Source organism: Pristis pectinata, chromosome 9 (genome assembly GCF_009764475.1).
Source record: "Pristis pectinata isolate sPriPec2 chromosome 9, sPriPec2.1.pri, whole genome shotgun sequence".
Classification (NCBI taxonomy): domain Eukaryota; kingdom Metazoa; phylum Chordata; class Chondrichthyes; order Rhinopristiformes; family Pristidae; genus Pristis; species Pristis pectinata.
The window spans coordinates 23,203,791-23,223,207 of NC_067413.1; the positions used below are offsets into that span (position 1 = coordinate 23,203,791).

General features: G+C 40.6%; 2 protein-coding genes across 3 annotated transcripts in view; one reads left to right on the forward strand and one right to left on the reverse strand.

The window, feature by feature from the left end:
* tg (thyroglobulin) overlaps window positions 1-19,417 on the reverse strand; it is a 282,508-nt gene that overhangs the window by 98,704 nt on the left and 164,387 nt on the right. The gene's annotated exons all lie outside the window — the stretch shown is intronic.
* Window positions 1,647-19,417, forward strand: part of LOC127574542 (src-like-adapter) — a 30,508-nt gene continuing 12,737 nt past the window's right edge. Inside the window, exons 1-2 of one of the 2 annotated variants that reach the window (XM_052023599.1) lie at window positions 1,647-2,035; window positions 17,307-17,408. The gene's annotated coding sequence lies outside the window, so the exon portion shown is untranslated. The remainder of the gene's footprint in view (window positions 2,036-17,306; window positions 17,409-19,417) is intronic. The other variant, XM_052023598.1, reaches the window with a different exon arrangement.

Sequence of the window (19,417 nt, forward strand, 5' to 3'; positions counted from 1 at the left end):
ACGCAGTTAGCCACGGTGCTTGACACACTGAGTTCTTCCAACATTGTCCGTTTGTGCCAGGACCAGAATCTGCAGTCTCTTTTGTCCTTGTCCTCTCTCCACATCTGTTGCTTGACCTGCTGAGTCTTCACAACATTTTCTTTTTTTATATACTTTGGATTTCCAGCACCTGCCATGTTTTGGTTTCAGCTTTTTGTGGTTTGTCAACTGCCTGAGCAAGTTCCTGCCCATCTGAGTGAAATGCGTGAACCACTCAGGCAGCTGTGTAAGGATGTGGAATGGTGGTGGTTTGACCCCTATGAACAAGGGCGTCAAGTGAATCATGAAGGCAGTCACAACACAAACTATGTTACAATATTTTGATCACAAGGGGCTAACATTACAAGCAAATGCCTCAAAGGTTTTGGAGCAGGAACATCAGTCAATAGCTTACCGAAGAGCATTAATAAATGCAAAAACTGAGTAGTAGCTACTTGGACTGGGGCAGTTTCACCTTCACTATATCCAATCATGCTGACTGTCTGAAGTTCAGTATCCTCAGCACCTTTTGTGTCCTTTTCTTTGTATGGTCTTTTCTCAGGATCTGGATATTGCAACAAGGTTAACATTTATAGTGCACTGCCAAGTGAAGGCAGCCTAATGAATTCAGGCATATTACTACAATAGAGACCTGCCATTGCTGAGAAATGAGTATAATATTAAAGATGAAGTCCACATTAGACCAAAACCGGCTGTGGCAGAAGGTAGTGATGACTCAATGCACACGACACTCTGCGTTATGTGACAGAAAAGGACATCTCATGTTGGAGAAAAAGGAGCCGTCTCAGATCTATGAAAAGACCTATTTGTCTGAAGAAAATGTGGAGCTACTGGGGGACCCACCACTAACCCTATAGAGTGGGAACGTACAAGTTTAACAAAAGGACCCTGAAGAGCAATAACTAGAAAGGACCAAACTGAGAAGACAGTATGTTCGACCCAAGTATCTTTTCTTTCCTTGTCTTTTGTTATGAAATGAAGCTTGTAATACATTTGCTGTGTAATATGTTTGCGGACAAAAATTATTCATCTAATGCTGGCACCCCTTTACCAATTGTTTTTTTGCAATTAACTTCCTGCTAGTGTTGCAACAGTATTTGGAGATGGAAAATTCCAGAAGGAAACTGTTTAAGAAAATGCAACTCTAACCATGTTTGCTGGCTCTTCAACTGTTTCATGAAAAGAGTTGAGAGTTTAAATTGTTGACTGCTTCCAGCAAGTTAGGTATCTGGTTAGAAGTGCCAACTATATATCAATACATTGGTAAGAAAGAACAGAAATGGTGAAAGAACTCAGCCAGTTAGGTATCATCTGTGGAAAGGGAACCCAATTAACATTTTGGGTCAGGAACCCTTCCTCAGAACAGGGATTCTTCCTTGGCAAAACAGACACAGCATATAATTCCTATCACTTGAAACAACCAGCGGTAACCCTGTGCAGATTGCAACAGCAAAACAGAATTTGATGAACAAACCAATGAATCACTTATCATAGCAAAACTGTTTCAATTGGTTGCACTGGCATAAAGAAGCATCAAGATGCACTTGCAGATATTGACCAATGCAAAGACCTAGGGAAACTCAGAGGCATACACATGTACCAACGCACACCAATGAAGTCAAATGCTTAGAAGTATGCTTTTTAGTGCAGTACCCAAGCTCAGAAGGCTTCAAGCTATATAAAAAAATAAGGAAAAGGAACAGACGCACTAAGTGCTTTTGCTATCTGCAACAGGAAGCACGCGGAAAACAAAATAACCACCAACCAATCTGACATCACAACTTCAAATAGCAAGAGCTGTTACTCGGCAGCTCGCGCTTGCTGTTGCTGCAAATTCCGCCTGCCAAAGAAAGCTCACAACGTCAAGCGTCTCATCTGGAGTTTGATTTTACTTTGGGAGATTTGGCTACAAAGCTAAAGCCATCAGGATAATGAATGTTCCTCACGAAGACTGCAAGACACCTGCCATGTCATAAGAAGGCGCACTGCTTGAAAGGTAAGTAATTTGTTGCCAAAATATATGAAATTGTTTGTAAAAATATCAGTTTTATTGTCACCTATAAACCAAGAGAGATTTTTTTGTACAGATATTTTTAGATTCTTTTTCAAATCCCTCTGAGGTCTCACCCCTCCCTGACTCTGCAATCTCCTCCAACGTACAGGTCTACAGGTTGTCTGCTTCCTTCCAATCCTGACCTTCTGAACAGCCTCAATCTCAAACTCAAGCTCTGGCATTACCTCCCTAAATACCTCCACCTCTCTCTCTTTTATGATGGCCCTTAAAATTGGATTCTTTTACTGAGCAATGTGTCCTGACATTTTGTGCTGTAACTTGTTTTATTGACAATCTTCCCATTCAATGCCTTAAAATTATAAATCCAAACTTTTGTTATTGATTCTCCCTCTTTTCCAGAAGAGGCCAACTTCTGCTGGGGTCCAGCTATGTGGCTATCAGCTGGATGCACTATAACGCCAACTGACAATTGCAATCTGCAAAATCAAATAATTATTTTCCATCTGTGTCATATGGAGTTAGTAAAAGATAAATTCTTTCTTTGATTAATTGTGAAGGACTAGGAATCCCGTCAAACAAAAGTCCCATTATGATCAGGAACTCATGATTCCTATTTCATTAAACTCTTATTCCCCCATCAATTCTGTGCTCTGAATAATTCAATTTGTACATTCTCGCCTTTGTTTTCAAATGCCTCCAAGGCCTCTCCTCTCTAAGCTCCTTCCAATCATCTGAGATAACTGTGCTCTTAAATTTCTTAAGGATCATCAATTTAATCTCTTTACTACTGGCGGTCTAACTTTCAGCTACAAAGCTCTAAGCTTTCAAATTCCCTTTGTGAATATTTCCACCTCTAATTTTCCCTTTCTTCTTTTAAGACAATACTTAAATCTACTCCTTTGGCCATGCTTTTGTCCATTTTTCCAAATACCTGTTGATGTGTCTTGGTATCTGACACATGGATTACTGTACCATGTTTAGAGAGATTTAAAAGTGTATTGATGTGTTTGTTGAGACAAGAAGATGGTCTGGAGGGCATGATTAGTGTGTGTGCGCATGTTCTGCCAAAACGTAATTAGTGGGTTCATTTGTTTTACATTGTCTAATCGTTTTCGGCTTTAGTTTAGTCTGACAGTGCTGGACCAGCCTTCAAAGTAAATTCTGTAATAGGGCATTTCAGTTCTGAACTTCTACTACATAGCTATTTCTAATTGATTTTTTTTCCAAGGAGGATAAACATTTTCTGAGTTCTAATGAAAAGCCATTGACCTGAAACATTGACTCTTTTTCTTTCTCCACAGATACTGTCTGAGCTGCTGAACATTTTCAGAATTTTCTGTTTTTATTTCAGATTTCCAGCATTTTGCCTTTCCAATGAAGTACACGTACAAACACTGAAATTGCTTTGTAGCATTTGTAACAAATATATCTGAGCATCTGCATAAAATTCTTCATTTTACAAAACTGTCAATCTGTTTATAATCCTGCCAAATACTGTTAGCGAGCAATAGGATTTTAACTGAACATACATTTAAAATGTAACTTTTGATCTGAGTTTATTTCTTTATCATTCTCCCGCAGCTGGCACTATCAGGCAAGAAAAGATTTATTTTAAACTGTAAATTAAGGTTGCAAATTAAATTTCAAAATTAATGTGCAAGGAAACTTTTTTAAAAGGAAAGATTAAGCTAAATTCATCACGAGTTTTAATATTTCCCTCCTGAAAGACTGAAATAGTCTATTTACAAGAGACAGCTTTGTTGTTTCAGCATGCGTGTGATTTTATTTTGTTCATATATGGACTTTGTTCACAAGGTTGGGATTTATTGACCATCTCCAACTGCCTTGAATAGACATTGATGGTGGAATTTGTTGCTGAGTTGCTGTAGCTGACGTGGTGAAAAATTCTCCCATTGTGCTATTAGGGAACATATCATGGATTTTGACTCAGCGACAATAATAGAACAAAATCCAGCTCTGGATCAAAAAACAAACTGCAGGAAGAACTCAGTGGGTCAAGCAGCATCTGTGTCGGCAAAGGGTTGACGGACGTTTTGGGTCGTGACCTTGCATCAGGACTGAGATTCACAGATGAGAGTGAGGTGTGAGACGGGCTGGTGGGCGATAGGTGGCAAGAGATGAGGAAAAAAAATGGGCATTTGGAGCCAGGTGAGGGAAAGGGCGGGGAAGATAGAGACAGAAGCTGGAAGTTGATAAGTGGGCAGATGAAGCAGATAGGGGAAGGAAGGGGAGGCCAAGGGAGAAGAAGTTCAAGAGGATAGGTGTGTGAGTGATGCGAAAATGGAAATGGAAAAGGGAGAGAGAACCTAAGTGGACCAGTAGGAATGAAAAAGGAACACAGGTGGTGTAGGTTAACTGAAACTGGAAAATTCAATGCTCATAGACTTTCTCCCAGCGTGACAATGGCTAACACGAGGGGACATAATGTTAAGGAGATTGGAGGAAGGTATAAGGGGGATGTCAGGGGTGAGTTTTTTTTAAACACAGAGAGTGGTGGGTGTGTGGAACGCACTGCCTGCAGAGGTTGTGGGGGCAGATACATTAGGGACATTTAAGAGACTCTTAGATAGACACATGAATGATAGAGAAATGGAGGGCTATGTGGGAGGGAAGGGTTAGATAGATCTTAGAGCAGGATAAAATGTCGGCACAACATTGTGGGCTGAAGGGCCCGTACTGTGCTGTGGTATTCTATACCATTGAGTTGTAGGCTATCCAAGTGAAATATGAGATGCTGTTCTTCTAGTTTCTGTTTGGCCTCACCAGGGCAGTGAAGAAGGTTGTGGATAGACAGGTTGGTGTGGGAGTGGGAAGAAAATGCAATCAGGAGGTCAGGATAGCCTTTGTAGACAGAGCGCAGGTGCTCCGCAAAATGGTCGCCTCATCAATGCTTGGTCTCATCGACGTAGAGGAGGCCACATCAAAAGCACCGAAAACAATAGATGAGGTTGGAGGAGGTGCACGTGAATCTCTGTCTCACCTGGAAGGGCTGGTTAGGGCCCTGGATGGTGACAAGGGAAGAGCTGCAGGGATAATTGTTGTACCTCCTATGGCTGCAGGGGAAAGTAACGGGGGACAGGATGGGGTGGGTGGGGGTGATGAGTGGACCAGGGAGTCACAGAGAGAGTGATCCCTGTGGAAATCAGAAATGGGTGGGGAGGGGAAGATGTGACTGGTGGTAGGATTCTGTTTCAGCTGGCGGAAGTGGTGAAGGATGATATGTTGGACGTGGAGGCTAGGGGGGTGAAAGTTGAGGACCGAGGGAACTCTATCTCTGTCTCTCTTGTGGGAGGGGGATAGAGCAGTTTGTTTCTGGTATCTGCAACCTCCTGTGCAACCAGCTCAGGATTGTGTGCTTTGCAAATTATATGCATTTTTGTTTACTCAGAAACCACAAAAATATTTTTTTTGAAAAATGTTATGCTCTGAATATTTCCCAGTCTTTTGTGACTCATTCTCCGGATCAGTAATTGCCTTCGATACACAACCTACAAAATGCTGCTCTGAGCGCTGGCTTTCATAAAAATTGTAAAGAATAATAGACCCAAAACAGACCTTTGGGAATACCACAACAAACCACTTCCCAGTCTGAAAAATATCCTCCTACTTCTATCCTCCGCTTCCCACACTGAGACAAAACCCTATCCACTTTGACCTTATTTCTATGTCCTTCCATTTATTTATAAGACACCTTATCAAGTACCTTTGTTACATTTACATATACATCTCCATGTCCTTCACATAGTATTATCACCTAAAGCACCTGGATAAATTGATGGGACTGCAATTTTATTGTCCCATTCAGCCCTAATGCAGTGCCCCACTCACATCAGATTGGATAAAGCACTGGGCTGGATGTCAGAGAAGAAGATTTGCAATTACATCCTCCTGAATAAGAGTCAAAAAGATTCTGCGGATGCTAGAATCTGGAGCAACACACACAAAGTGCTGGAGGAACTCAGCAGGTCAGGCAGCGTCTATGGAGGGAAATAAACAGTCAATGTTTTGGGTCGAGACCCTTCATCAGGACTGGAAAGGAAGAGGGCAGAAGCCAGAATAAAAATGTTTATTTCCCTGCATAGATGCTGCCTGACCTGCTGAGTTCCTCCAGCATTTTGTGTGGATTGCTACAAAAATGCCTCAACCTATTTGCATTTTAGCACAGTTCAGCTTCACCAAGAGAGATTTGTAACTGGTAGTCTTGTATGCTCAGAGTTGATGAGGAAAGTTAGCAACGTGAAAAATTGTTGGCTGATTCATGTAAATAAGTTGAGCATTTGGCTTCACGCAGTTTGAAGAGTGTCACAAGTGTCAAGGAGACAGATATGTACATTGTTTCCAGATGTGACAGGAAAACAGGCCAGCATCAGTGTTAATGTACTCCTAAAAGGTGTCATATCATTACTCCTCCCTTTTTCCAAACATTATTGCCCCTTGTAAGGATGAAATTCTCACTAAGCTCTTTGAAAACAAACTACTCCAATAAAATCAGTTAGAACCATGTGAGCTCCTTGTCGATTGTGCTTGTGCCCAGTTCTCAAAAGAACTATCGAAATTAACCTTATCTCCTGTTGTTTCCACACTGGATCTATGATTTTTTTTCAATTCTGTTTTGAAAGCTGTTGATGACTCAGATGGTGACTTTTAGTTCACAGAAACTTGCTGCTTAATAGAATTTTTCCTGATTTCATCTCTGGTACTTCTTCCTTAAACCTTAAGTTTGTTCTCTGCTTATCAACTCTCCTACCAGTGGGAACTGTTTCTCTTGATTGATTCATTAAAAATTCCATAATTTTCCACACCACTGTTCAAAACTTGTTTTTATCCCTTTCGGTGGTAGATTTTCTGGCTTTGAGTGGTAGGTAAAGAACTCAGTGAGTTACTGCATTGCATCTTGTGGATGATGTACACTGCAGCCATTTTAGACCATCATATTTAAAAAGGACGTTAAGTGCTATGAAAGGGCACAGACAGAATCTACTGTAATAGGAAAATGGTACAAGACCTCTGCGGGCTTTTGGTGTTTGTTCTAAGACCAAACAAGCTCGCCATCATTTTCTCAAGGCAATTAGGGAACAGGCAATAAATGTTGGCTTTATCAACACTGAATGTATCCGGTGAATGAATTAAAAATCAGGTCCTTTACTAGTGATTTATAAAAGGTTGGCATAGCTTTCCTACATTTATTTCCTTGTACCTCTGTATACATAGCAACAGAACCCATCTACTTTGTGAACAACATTTGAAGATCATCTTACAAGGTGTAAAGATTTGTTACCTACATCCCTGGAGTTTATAAATTCTTTCACCTTTTGTGTCAATCGTGAAGGTTCTGAGATCTCTGTTCATATGACGAGCTTGTGCACAGAGGTCCAGGCACAATGTGATAATAAATGGTGTTTATTACACGTTTGGACATAGCTCACCTAGAATTCATTTATGTGTGCAAGGCTCACAAAAGTCCACTGTTGAGAAAGCAGGCGGAGACAACTTTAAACTTTCCTTTAAGGAGACGTATCAGAATTTGTCCCAGGCAGTGGAGTCTAGGCCATACATCCTGCTACAAGTCCAAAGATCCTTGAAGGTGACAGCACAGATGGATTATATAGTTAAGAAGGTATGTGGGACATTGGCCTTCATTAGTCAGGACTCTGAATACAAGAGCAGGGAAGTTATGTTCCAACATTATACAATATGGCTCTGACCTCAGCTGGAGTACTGTGTGTAGTTCTGGTGACCACACAATAGGAAAAATGTGATAGGGCGAGAGTGCTGCGGAGATTCACCAGGATGTTGCCTGGGATGGAGCAGTTCAATTATGAGGAGAGACTGGTGAGGCTAGGTCTATTTTCCTTGGAGCAGAGGAGGTTAAGAGGGGACGTAATTGAGGTATAGAAAATTATGAAGGGTATAGATAGGGTAGAGTGCAGCAAACCATATCAGAGGAAGGTAAAACTAGAGGACATAGATTTAGGATAAGGGGTAGGAGATTTAGAGGGGATCTGAGCAAGATCTTTTTCACCCAGAGAGTGGTGAGTACCTACAATGCACTGCCAAAGAGAGTGGTGGAAGCTGAGTCACTGACCGCATTTAAGAAGTGTCTAGATGAGCACTTGAATCACCTGTGCACTGAAGGCTATTGGCCAAGTGCTGGGAGATGGAATTAATTACAAAAGGGTGCCCATTGGTCAGTGTGGATGAGGTCGGCCAAATGGCCTGTTTCCATAGCGTATGATTCTACAACTCTATGACCCCTGTATGGCCTCCCAACTTTGCTGAGAGTCCTTTTTGGACCACTTTGCTACAAACACCCACACTCCATCCCCACCACCTCAAAACCCTGGTCTGAACATGTCCTGACCACAAACAGCCAATAGTCAATCACAACCCCAGATACTACCCCAATTCAACACTATCCCTTGCTAACCTAACATTCAAAGTCCTAGTGCATTGAATACTATCCCCCCCACCACAAACCACCCCCCCCCACCTACCACCAACTCACCAACTGAAACTGACCCTCCCACCTGCTCACAACATAGAAGCATTCAGATCTAATAGGGACAAGGTTAAACACTGGATGCTTCTGGAGACATTAGAATCCCATTGCTCTTTACTGAAAGTGTTGAACAAGTGCTGAATTATCATTTAAAGTTACTACAAATGAAACAAAGCATAATCAAATGCAAAAGGTTGGGGTTAGAAATAGGACTGTAAAAGGGAATTGAGAGGCCTGTTTACAATGTTGCACAGGGGAGTCATGTGGATGAAACACTATATCCCACATGGGAGTTTACGGAAAGTAACCTCCTCACCGTATTACACAGGGGAGCTTCTCAAGCAGAGAACACTGAAGCAGAACTACCTCAGAGCAAATCATTAAGTGGAATTTTTTTGTCTTTGAGAAGTGCAATCATACTAGTAGTTGGCTCCCCACACCCAAATGTATCATAGATTTTCCATTTCCGTTCGAGCATAACTTACATCCTTAAGAAAAGTACGAAGATTTTATGCTGTGAATAACTTACCACCGAGCACAAACTGGGTGGGACACAGTGAAATTTCTCACCTCAATTCTCGAATAAAAGATGGCTAAAAACATGCAAATGCCGCACTGCTGACAACATGGGCTCCCAACTGCAATTTTAACCACAGGCCCTGCCAGAAAAAAAACGTGTGATTTCCCAGCAGACCATACTGGTGGCGAATAGCATCCTAGCCAAAAACTGAAATTGCTTCCCCATTTTTCTTTGGTCACAAAACAGACCAAGAAAATACTTTGTGGGCTGGAAAAGGAAAGTTTGTGCATTGCTATCTGGCACTCCCCAGCCAGCAGCACACTGTTCACTCTTGTCATCCCTTCTCCAAATTGACAGTAAGGATATAAGATCATAAGGTAGAAGTGGTCATGTCTGATTGCTCCTAGTACCATGTATATGTGAATACATAAATAGGAAGAAAATACGAGCGATTAGATATGATGGAAGAGTACAAGACCATGAAGAGTTTAGGTATGTAGACAGAGGGAGTTCCTATTAGCAAATGTTTAAAGGGTACAGATTTAAAGGGCAAATGATTCCGGTAAGTTAAGAGACAAAACTATTTTACACATAAAATGGGTATGGTCTGGAACTTAAAGCCGAAATGGTTGGAACAAAGTCAGTCAAGGCTTTCAAAAAAGTAGCAGGACAGACATGTGCAGGAACAATCCAGGGCCACAGGGAAAAGGACTGACTGCTTTGCTCTGCAAGGAGCTGTCATAGACTTGATAGGCCAAGTGGTCTCTTTCTGTGCTATACCATGATTTTATGAGTGCCAGGTAGAGAGGTGTAGGTTTAAATTCCTGGGGTGCTGGGATCAGTTCTATGGATGAGGTAGAAATATAAACAGAATGATGGTCTTAAATGGGACTGGGACATTAACCAGGATATCAGGGAAGCATTTTAACTTATTAGGCAGTGTGAAGGGTATTAGAACTGCAGTATCTGGGAGAAAAGACAAGCTGTATTGAAAATTAGAAGAAAAGATCAAAAGAATACAGATAGTTCAGGATAAACAAGAAGAAATAAAAAAGTCAATTAGCACAAATGCATATGTATTAATGAAAGGACAGTAACAAATAAACTTGATGAATTGCAGGTCTACATCACTGTATGTGGTTTATAATACAATGAACATAATAAAAACTTGGCATAAGCATGGAGGAAAGAAGAAGAAATTCCTGGGTACAGTGTATTTAGGACGGATAAAGCAAAAAAGATCAGTGGAGTGGCAGTGATGCTCAAGGATAATCTCCGTTGGACAATATTCTTGAGATAGTCTAGAGGAGTTATTTGGTAGAGTTAAGGAACAGAATGGAGCTGAATGTTTTCTCATGAAAGCAAAAAGTGAAAAGTCAGGGAACAAGGCTGTAGGCAAATGTCAGAAAACAAAATAAGTAATTTCACAGGACACCAATTAACCTAACATTGATCGGGCAGAGAAGCCGACCAAAATATGATCACAAAAAAATTAAATTTAGTTACAGAAAGGTTACAAAGAAGCAAAAACATAAACAAAGATATTCTACTGCAAGATGGCTATTTTCAATGATCATAGAAACGATTTAGATTGGAAATGAGTATTGGCCAGAGTCACAGTATTTAAGCAAGGGCTATCCTTCGAGATGTAAAAAGTTCAGATAGAAAACAAATATGCTCCCACAGTGAAAAAAAACGGACAATACTGGAAATTTTCAACAAGTCAGGCAATACCTGAGCAATGAGAAAGAGAATTAAAACTTAAGGTCATGGCCTTTCATCAGAACTAGGAACAGGTGAAAATTGCAGGAAATCAATATTTGAACTTTTAAAAAACACTTAATAAATACAACACAAGAGGCTTGTTACAGAAACAGTATCAACGCAGCTACACAACAGGCTTAGGAATGGGTGATGATGATTTGTAATGAACTTTCACAGGGAAGCCTGTTCTATATATTGCTGGACACTCCACACTGGGATTACAGCAGGGCTTTTGAAAGATTACTGGAGGATAAGGGAGCTCAGTCATGTGGAGAGATTGCAAAAGATGAGATGGTAGAGCAGAGGAGATTAAAAGTGGCATTCAAAATTATGAGTGGTTTTGATATGGCAAGTAGAGGGAAACTGTTTCCTTTACTTCTGTATCATCTGATTAGTTACCTACCCTTGCTAGAGGGAAATGAAGGAAACTAGAGGATTGTTCAGATTTGAAATGCACTGCATGAGAATAGTTGAAACAGCATCCAAAGGAACTTTCAACAGAGTCAGCACAGACAAGATGTGTCATTTGGACTCCTTTATGCCTTGAGATTAAATAGGATAGAAATTCATCCTTGGCTGTTTGGGCTATCACACACATATAATAGCAAGAATATATTTTGCCCTACTTAATAAATTTCCTTCCACAGAAACCAGTAGAGCTGAATTTCAGAAGCAAGGCATGACGTACAGCTGCTACTTTACATGCACATGCACCGCATTTTGCTGTCAATGAATTTCCACTTGATGATTCTGCTTCCATGACCCAGAAATTGTTGAAAGAGGCACATCACATGGTCATTGTACCACCTGCCAATGAATATTTTGGTCATGCACGCAATGAGGTAGACTTCAGTACGGCATGACTGAGTTACTGAATCACCATTATGCATTTCCTTTCACACTCTGTGGCACACATAACAGAACTATGGTGTCCAGGATGGAAGCTAGGTCCAAAGGAATGTGGTCTAAATATCAGAGGCCCAGCTGAGGCCTGGGAAGGGGCCTGGCACTGAAATTAGAGGACCAGTTAGAGCCAGGGAGAGATTAATGGTTAGGAGATCTCATTAGGTTTAAATTAGGTGGAGTGGTGGGATTTAATTGTTGTTGGACGTCTGTTCAGGGGGCAGGGGCTTGGGTAGAATTGTAGATGTGAGATCAGCATCTTTTGAGTCAAGGGTGTAGATTGGTGCCTTCACTGAAAGGTTTGGGGTTGGGGATCAGGGATGTTGAGGATTAGGCCAGTCAGCAATCAGGGAGTCGAGGAGGTAAGGGAGTCAGGCAATTGCAGGGGCAGGAAACATCAAGGGTATCAAGTCTAGGGGTGAGATAGGTCATGTTGCAGTGGTGATGCTGTGAAGAAATGATGTAAGTCATAGGACTAATTTTAGTGATGTCATAGAGTTATACAGCATAGAAACAGGCCATTTGGCCTGCAACATCCATGTTGACCAGTATTGACCAGCTCCCATTCATATTAACCCCATCTGGTTGTCCTGGTTATTCCTGGACTGACCAATGAAGTTCAACCCTCAGAAAACTGAAAGCTAATTCCTTTGACATGAGGGATTATGCCATCTAATTTGTATCATGAATATGATCTTATATTACCTGATATGAAATCAGAATGGCAAATGTAATTTATACCGAGAAGTATGTGATCAAATTTCCAGAGTGAGACAGAAAGAAAGTGAAATGGTGGCTATTGAGTTTTGCTCTGGAAAAGGCCATTTGGAATATTGTATGGCTAAAATAAACAGCAACCATGCAATTAAATTTCTAGGTGTACGATTCTACTCATTAGGAAATTTGGGAGTAAAGTTCCTTTCTCCTCTCCATATTGAGGAAGTAGCTGCCATCTGCAAATTGTTCTCACGCATTGTCAGCATGTAGTTTCACATGTGTTTTGTAATAGGACCCAGTTGAAATATCAAATTGTGAAACATACTTTGCCAGGAAACCCATGTTTCTCTGAGCAGGCTGACTGCTTTTAACATTCTGTAACTATTTCACGTCCTCTTCTATCAATCATGCAGGCTTGTAGCTCTAACCTTTCTCCTGTATTAATTTCATATTTACCATTACAAAATTCATAGGCATTTAGGTACCAGTAATATTGTGGTTAGATGATTGAACCTACAAACAATGTGCTGGAGGAACTCAGTGGGTCGAGCAGCATCTGTGGGAGGAAAGGAATTATTGACGTTTTGGGTCGATAACTACCACTTACAGATCCAAACCACATTGTGGTCTCCTCTAAAAACCAAATACAGATCAAGTGATGGCATTGTTGTGCATCTCATTCAATCCGCAAGGCTGACCCTGAGCTTCCAGTTGTCTGTCACTTAATGCTATATCCCACTCCCACTATGGTCATTCTGTTGTTGGCTTCTTACACTTTTTTAAACAAAACCCAATATGAGCTCCAACATCAGCAAATGATCTTCTGATAAGGTACATTACACTCACAGGACTCAACATTGAATTCAAAAATTTCAGATAACCAGCCTCTCTAGTTTGAGTCAGAACTGGCCAGTTCCAATGAACAGGCATCACCCTATAACATTAACTCAGTCTCTCTCTCTCCACAGAAACACCCTTCCCAGATGGATATTTCCAGTATCCCTTATATTTCAGTCTTCCAGCATCTCACAGTTACAACACTTTTTTTCTCTTTCTGTCCTCATTTATCTCCATATATTTACATCTACTTAAAACAGATTAGCAGCAATTAACAAGACTTCACTGTTTTCTTTCATTTGAATATAGAACACAGAACAGTACAGCATAGGAAAAGGCCCTTTGGGTCTTTGATATCTGCGCTGAACAACCTGGCACCACAACAATTTGTATTACAATCTCTCTTGGTCTCTACTCTATCATAGATATTCCCTTTGTTCTTTCCACATGCCCACCCCTCTGCAACTTGTTTGATTTCTAACCTTTCCTGTTCCAATGTAAGGCCATTAACCTTGTTTCTCTTTCCACAGATGCTGCCTGACCTATTGAGAATTTCCCACATTTTCTGTTTTATTTCAGATTTCCAGCTCTGCATTTTCTTTTTGCTTTTAAAAGCCACATTGTGAATGTGATCTGACTGTTTCCCATGGCAACTGGGAATGGACAATGCAGAAAAGGTTCCTCCTGCCTCACATAGCAGTAAATCATGGCCTCATAGTACCCAGTTTTAAAGTTTACGCACAGATGGCAAGTCAGATTCATTATCATTTGCAACTCATGTGCACAACATTCATTGAATCTGAATCCCTTCCAAAGACTTCCACAACTTCCCCCATAACTTAGAATGATACCCAACCTCACTCCTTTTAAAATGATCTCTTTTGTCTATGAACTGGTCGATTCTTTTTTGCAATATTTTTATAAAATAAGGAATTTATTAAAATATCACTCAGTCCTTCTGAAATTCTATCATGGGCTGCCAAAAGTACAAAAATAAAAAGGTTTATCTTGTCATATCTCCAACTATCCTGCAAATTGATCTTTCATCCAAGTCTTTCTATTTAAAATATCAGCTGACATTAATTAAATTGCAATGTCTACATCTGACAAATCTTCCATTGTGCCATTTGTGCTAGTCTTGGATCAGTAGCAGCATTTTCTCAGCTGATCAATTGTAGGCTCACATCACATTCCAAAGGCTTGAATATGGAAATCTAGATTGGGATCTTGTTGTGCACAGATCCCAAACTGAAATGTGAGCTATTTGTCTTTACACAGATGCTTCCTAAACTTCTGAGTGCTTCTAGCATTTTCTGTTTTGATTTTACATTTCTAATATCTTCTTTGATTTGCAATAACATTAAATGGGAGCCTTGCTAGTGATCCTCCTAACTGTGAATGATTAAATGCACTGCTCTCTTTGTTTTTTTCCACTTGTACAAAACATTCATGTAGTGAAGACCAGTGATTAGTAGTAACTAAGAGATCTCAAGATAGTCTAGGGTCTCGAACAAATTCTGTTTGGTTGCAAAGCAGTGCTCAATACACCTCTGACACAAAACCAGAGAAAATGTGTCACTGGAGCACAGTTTGGGGGGGGGGGGGGGGGGACACTTCACTCGACAGAATAACCATGCTTGACACTGACACCGATTGCCCAAAACACAAGTTCTGCTCCTCAATATTAACTTTTCATTCATTCCATAAGCAGAAAATACACTTATAAAATGAACAAGCTCAAAAGTAAAAGTTTTTTTTAAATAGAGAAACAATACCCCTCTGATGTAACATCCCATTTTAAATTTTCTTGTCACAAGCTTACAAACAAAGCACAACGATCATACCCAAAAGATGATGTTCGCCATTACTTTGAAACCTTTATGAAAATAAGATTTTGGTATCTAAAATTTGCACATGTGCATTAGCAAGATGTTTTGAGAGAGCTAAGTTGATGGAAACTTTGGTCTGCACGTCAAACCCAACTTCCCTATTTTGAGATTCAGCTGATCAATCTGATAGCACAGTAGTTGGTTGGAAAGCTGCCATGAACTTTGTTTTTAAAGTCAGACAGACATTCTTACATCTTTGACCTTTTCCAAAAGCGTTTAATTTTTTGTCTGCTGTTTTTTAACAGAATTTATTACTCATGGTCAATGAACTCTTGCTGGTTGGTCAGATAGTTAATTAGTTGGTTTCTGATGGTCATCTGGGTGAATAAACTAATAGTCAGATGGATGTCACAGAAGAAAAGAAAGACTTGCATTTATATAACACCTTCTCCAATCTCAGGACAGTCCAAAGTGCTTTACAGCCAATTATGTGCTTTAGCAGGTTTATCGTAACTAACATGGGAAACGCAGAGTAAATTTGTACATTGCAATGTCCCACAAACTGCAATGAAGATCAACTGCTTTCAGTCATGCTGGTTGAGGAAAGAAGAATGAATGAGAAATCTCTTGCTGTTCTGTGGAATAGTTTTGCAGGAACTTTGAGAAGGGCATCAATTTATCACTTCAGCTGAAAGGCAGAGCTTCTGACTTCCTTGGTGCTGTACTATAGGGTTGGCCAAGGTCATATAATTAAGAAGATGAAGGGAACCACAAACCCTTCTGACTCAAAGAGCAGTGTGCTGTCACTGGGCCACAAGGTCAAGAATAATATCCACAAATGAGCTGGTCAAAAAGCAAGAAGGAAAATGAAAGCCCAATAGGGACTTTATATATCTAAATAAAATATGCTTACGAAGTCTAGGCCGCATGTGAAATTGTACTCTGGAACTGAAAGTACTGTATTTAACTCAGTGTCTGACATAAGCATTGTGATGATGCAGCAATACACGGGGCATTCTCCTTGACACAGGAGAAAACAAACGCACATTGGGTGACCGCTTTGGGAAACACCTACGTTCAGTTCATAGGGGTCCCCCAGGGTTTCTTGTTGCTTGCCACTTCATTTCTTCACCCCCACTTCCACACTGCCCCATCTGTCTGTAGCCTCCTACACGGTTATAATGGTGCCCAAAAGGAACAGTATCTCATCTTCCATCTGGGTACATTGCAGCCTTCCAGACTCAATATCGAATTCTACAACTTCAGGTAACTTACTTTCTCTGCCTATATCAGAATTGCCCATGCAAATCATCCATCTGTGATACTGCCTCAGTTTTTCTTTCTGCATTAACAGAACTTGACCTGCTGGGTGTGAACTATAGCTTTGTATTTCACATCTTTTCACATCCTTTCTCTGTATTCTCACTCTCTAACTGACTTCCTATAGGTTTTGCTCCTTTTTCTCCAACATTAAGTCATCAACAAGAGAATCTCTACAATTTATCCCCATAGCAGTCTTGGCCTCATCCTAATCCCTTTGTCCTATCCATCTCTTCCCCACCCTCTCTACAACTAAAAACTAATTGATTTCCTCTCTTTCCCATTACTGACAAAGGGTCTTTGACCTGAAATGTTCACCCTGTTTCTCTTCCCACAGATGCTGTCTGACCTGCTAAGTATTTCCAGCATTTTGTTTTAATTTCAAGCACTCCCAGGTCAGTTATAGTAAGTGAGGTTCAAATTAAGGGGTCCACTGCAACCATTCAAATCTGAGTTTTTGATACACAAGTCTATCGTACAAATGATAAAAGTTCTTTCTTTTGAAAAAATAATACTAAGACAGAGACTAGAGAAATGTTGTTCATTACTCTTTTATTCAATGTTTTTACCTAACTGTGTTAAGGAATGTTAACACTGAGGAATGGAACATTTGTTCACTTCAAGCACTCACCATCAGCTCTGAGCAACTCATAAGTCAAGAGCAACAAGTATCGAAAGATCTCAAGAATGTAGCATAATCCTTAAAATCTACACAACATTCATACTACAGCTGCATGACATTGTCATTTCCTACACATTTGCACAGCAATTTTAATGACTTCAGGATATCTCAAGCAACTCTGCAGCTAATACTATATTTCTGAAGTGCAGTCACTGTTTCAGCACAGGAACCATGAGACTGGATTTACCCTCAGAAAGCTTTCACAATGCAGCAATGAAATGGATCACTCTGCTTCAGTCTTCATAGATTGATGGATAAGTAATGTAAGTAATGTTTAGGCCACTGGGAAAACTCCCATTTCATTTTTAGATGGTGCCATAGCATGTTGTATGTTCAAGAGATAGACTAACCACAGATTATAATCTAATTTATAAAATATCACCTCTGACAATGAAGTGCATACTCACTGTTGCAAACAAGTTTCAGCCTAGGTTTTACTCTCATGTCTCTGGATTGGCATTTGAATCCACAGCTTTCTGATTCAAAACTGAGATTGTTGCCATCAATAAAAGTAATTTTATCCTATGAGCCCAAGCTGGTTTATAACTATCCTAATCCATAAAAGAATATCAACCTGCAGAGAGGAGATTTTCTTCTTTAATCTTGAGTCATGGAGTCAAAACGTCATACAACATGGAAACCTGCCCTTCAGCCCACCATATCTTTGCCTGTCAAGTTCCAATCTATTCTCATGTCATTTCCCAGCATGGCCTGTATCCTTCAATGCCATGGTCCTTCAAATGCTCATCTAGATACTTACAATCATTGAGTTATGGAGCCAAACAGCACATGAAACAGCCTTACAGCCCACTATGTCTATATCAACCATCAAGTACTTAAGTATACCAGCATTTGCTCCACAGCCTTCAACTACTTGTCCAGGTGCACCTTAAATATTGTGAGAGTACCTACCTCCACCACCTTCTCATGCAGAACATTCCAGATTTCAACTACCATCTGGGCAAAAAATTTCTCCCTCAGGTTCCCTCTAAACCTTTTAAAACTCACCTTAAACCGATGCCCTCTATCTCAGACACCTCAGCCATGGGGAAATTCATTTTACAATCTGCCCTATCTATGCCTTTTTAAATGTTGTGAGAACATGTGCCTCCACTACCCCCTTGGGCAGTGAGTTCCAGATTTCCCAAACCCCCTCTAAATCTCCCACCTCTTACCTAAACCTATATCCTCTAGTCATGGACGCTCATGCTCAGGAGGAAAATTTCTTGCAGATTACCCTACTTGTGCCACACATAATTTTATATACCTCAATCAGAAGCCGTCTCAGCCTTTTCCTTTGCAAAGAAAACAAACCAAACTATCCAGTCTCTCCTAACTGCTAAATGCTCCATTCCAGGCCACATCCCGGTAAAGCTCCTCAGCACCCTATCCAGTGCAATCACATCTTTCCCACAGAATAGTGACCAGAATTGCACACAACTTTCCATTCGTAGCCGAGCTAATATCTAATATAGTGATGCCATAGCCTCATTTTCAATGCCCTGGTTAGTGAAGTATCTCAAGTACCACTTCAACAATCTTATCTAGCTGTGCTGAAATTTTTTTTTTAAAAATGCAGATACTGGAAATCAGAAATTAAAAGAGAAAATGCTGGAAACACTCAGCAGGTCGGGCAGCATCTGTGGAAAGAGAAGCCAATTAACATTTCAGTCCAGGTCCCTATAGCCACTTCAATTCACCATCCTACTCCCAATTCGCCTTTGCTATCAGTAGTCTCTTGCACTGTTTCAACAAGCCCAACAGAAGGTCGAGAAACAACACCTCATCTTCCATCTGGACATGTTGGGGGACTCGAGATTGAATTCACCAACTTCAAGTAATTCACTCTTTCTGAGTGCAACAGAAGTGGCCATTTCTGCTTGTTGTTATCTTGGCTTTGCCCATCCTCACCCCTCCCTATCCCACCATCCCTACCTCTCCCTACCCCACCATCCCTACCCAACTATCCCTAACCCTCTCAACCACACCATCCTTACCGCTCCCTACCCCTCCTTACCCCATCATCCTTACCCCTTCCTACCCCTCCATCCCTACCCCACCTTCTCTGCTACCGAAAATGAACTTGCTTTTCTCTCTTTCCCAGTTCACGGACCTGAAACGTTAACAGTTTCTCCTTCCATGGATGCTACTGGATCTGCAGAGTGTTTCCACAATTTTCTGTCTGATCTACCAGTCCTATTTGTGCCTTCAGGGATCACAGAATCATTCAGCGTGAAAACATGGGTGATTGTCCATGTTGATAATCAGGCCT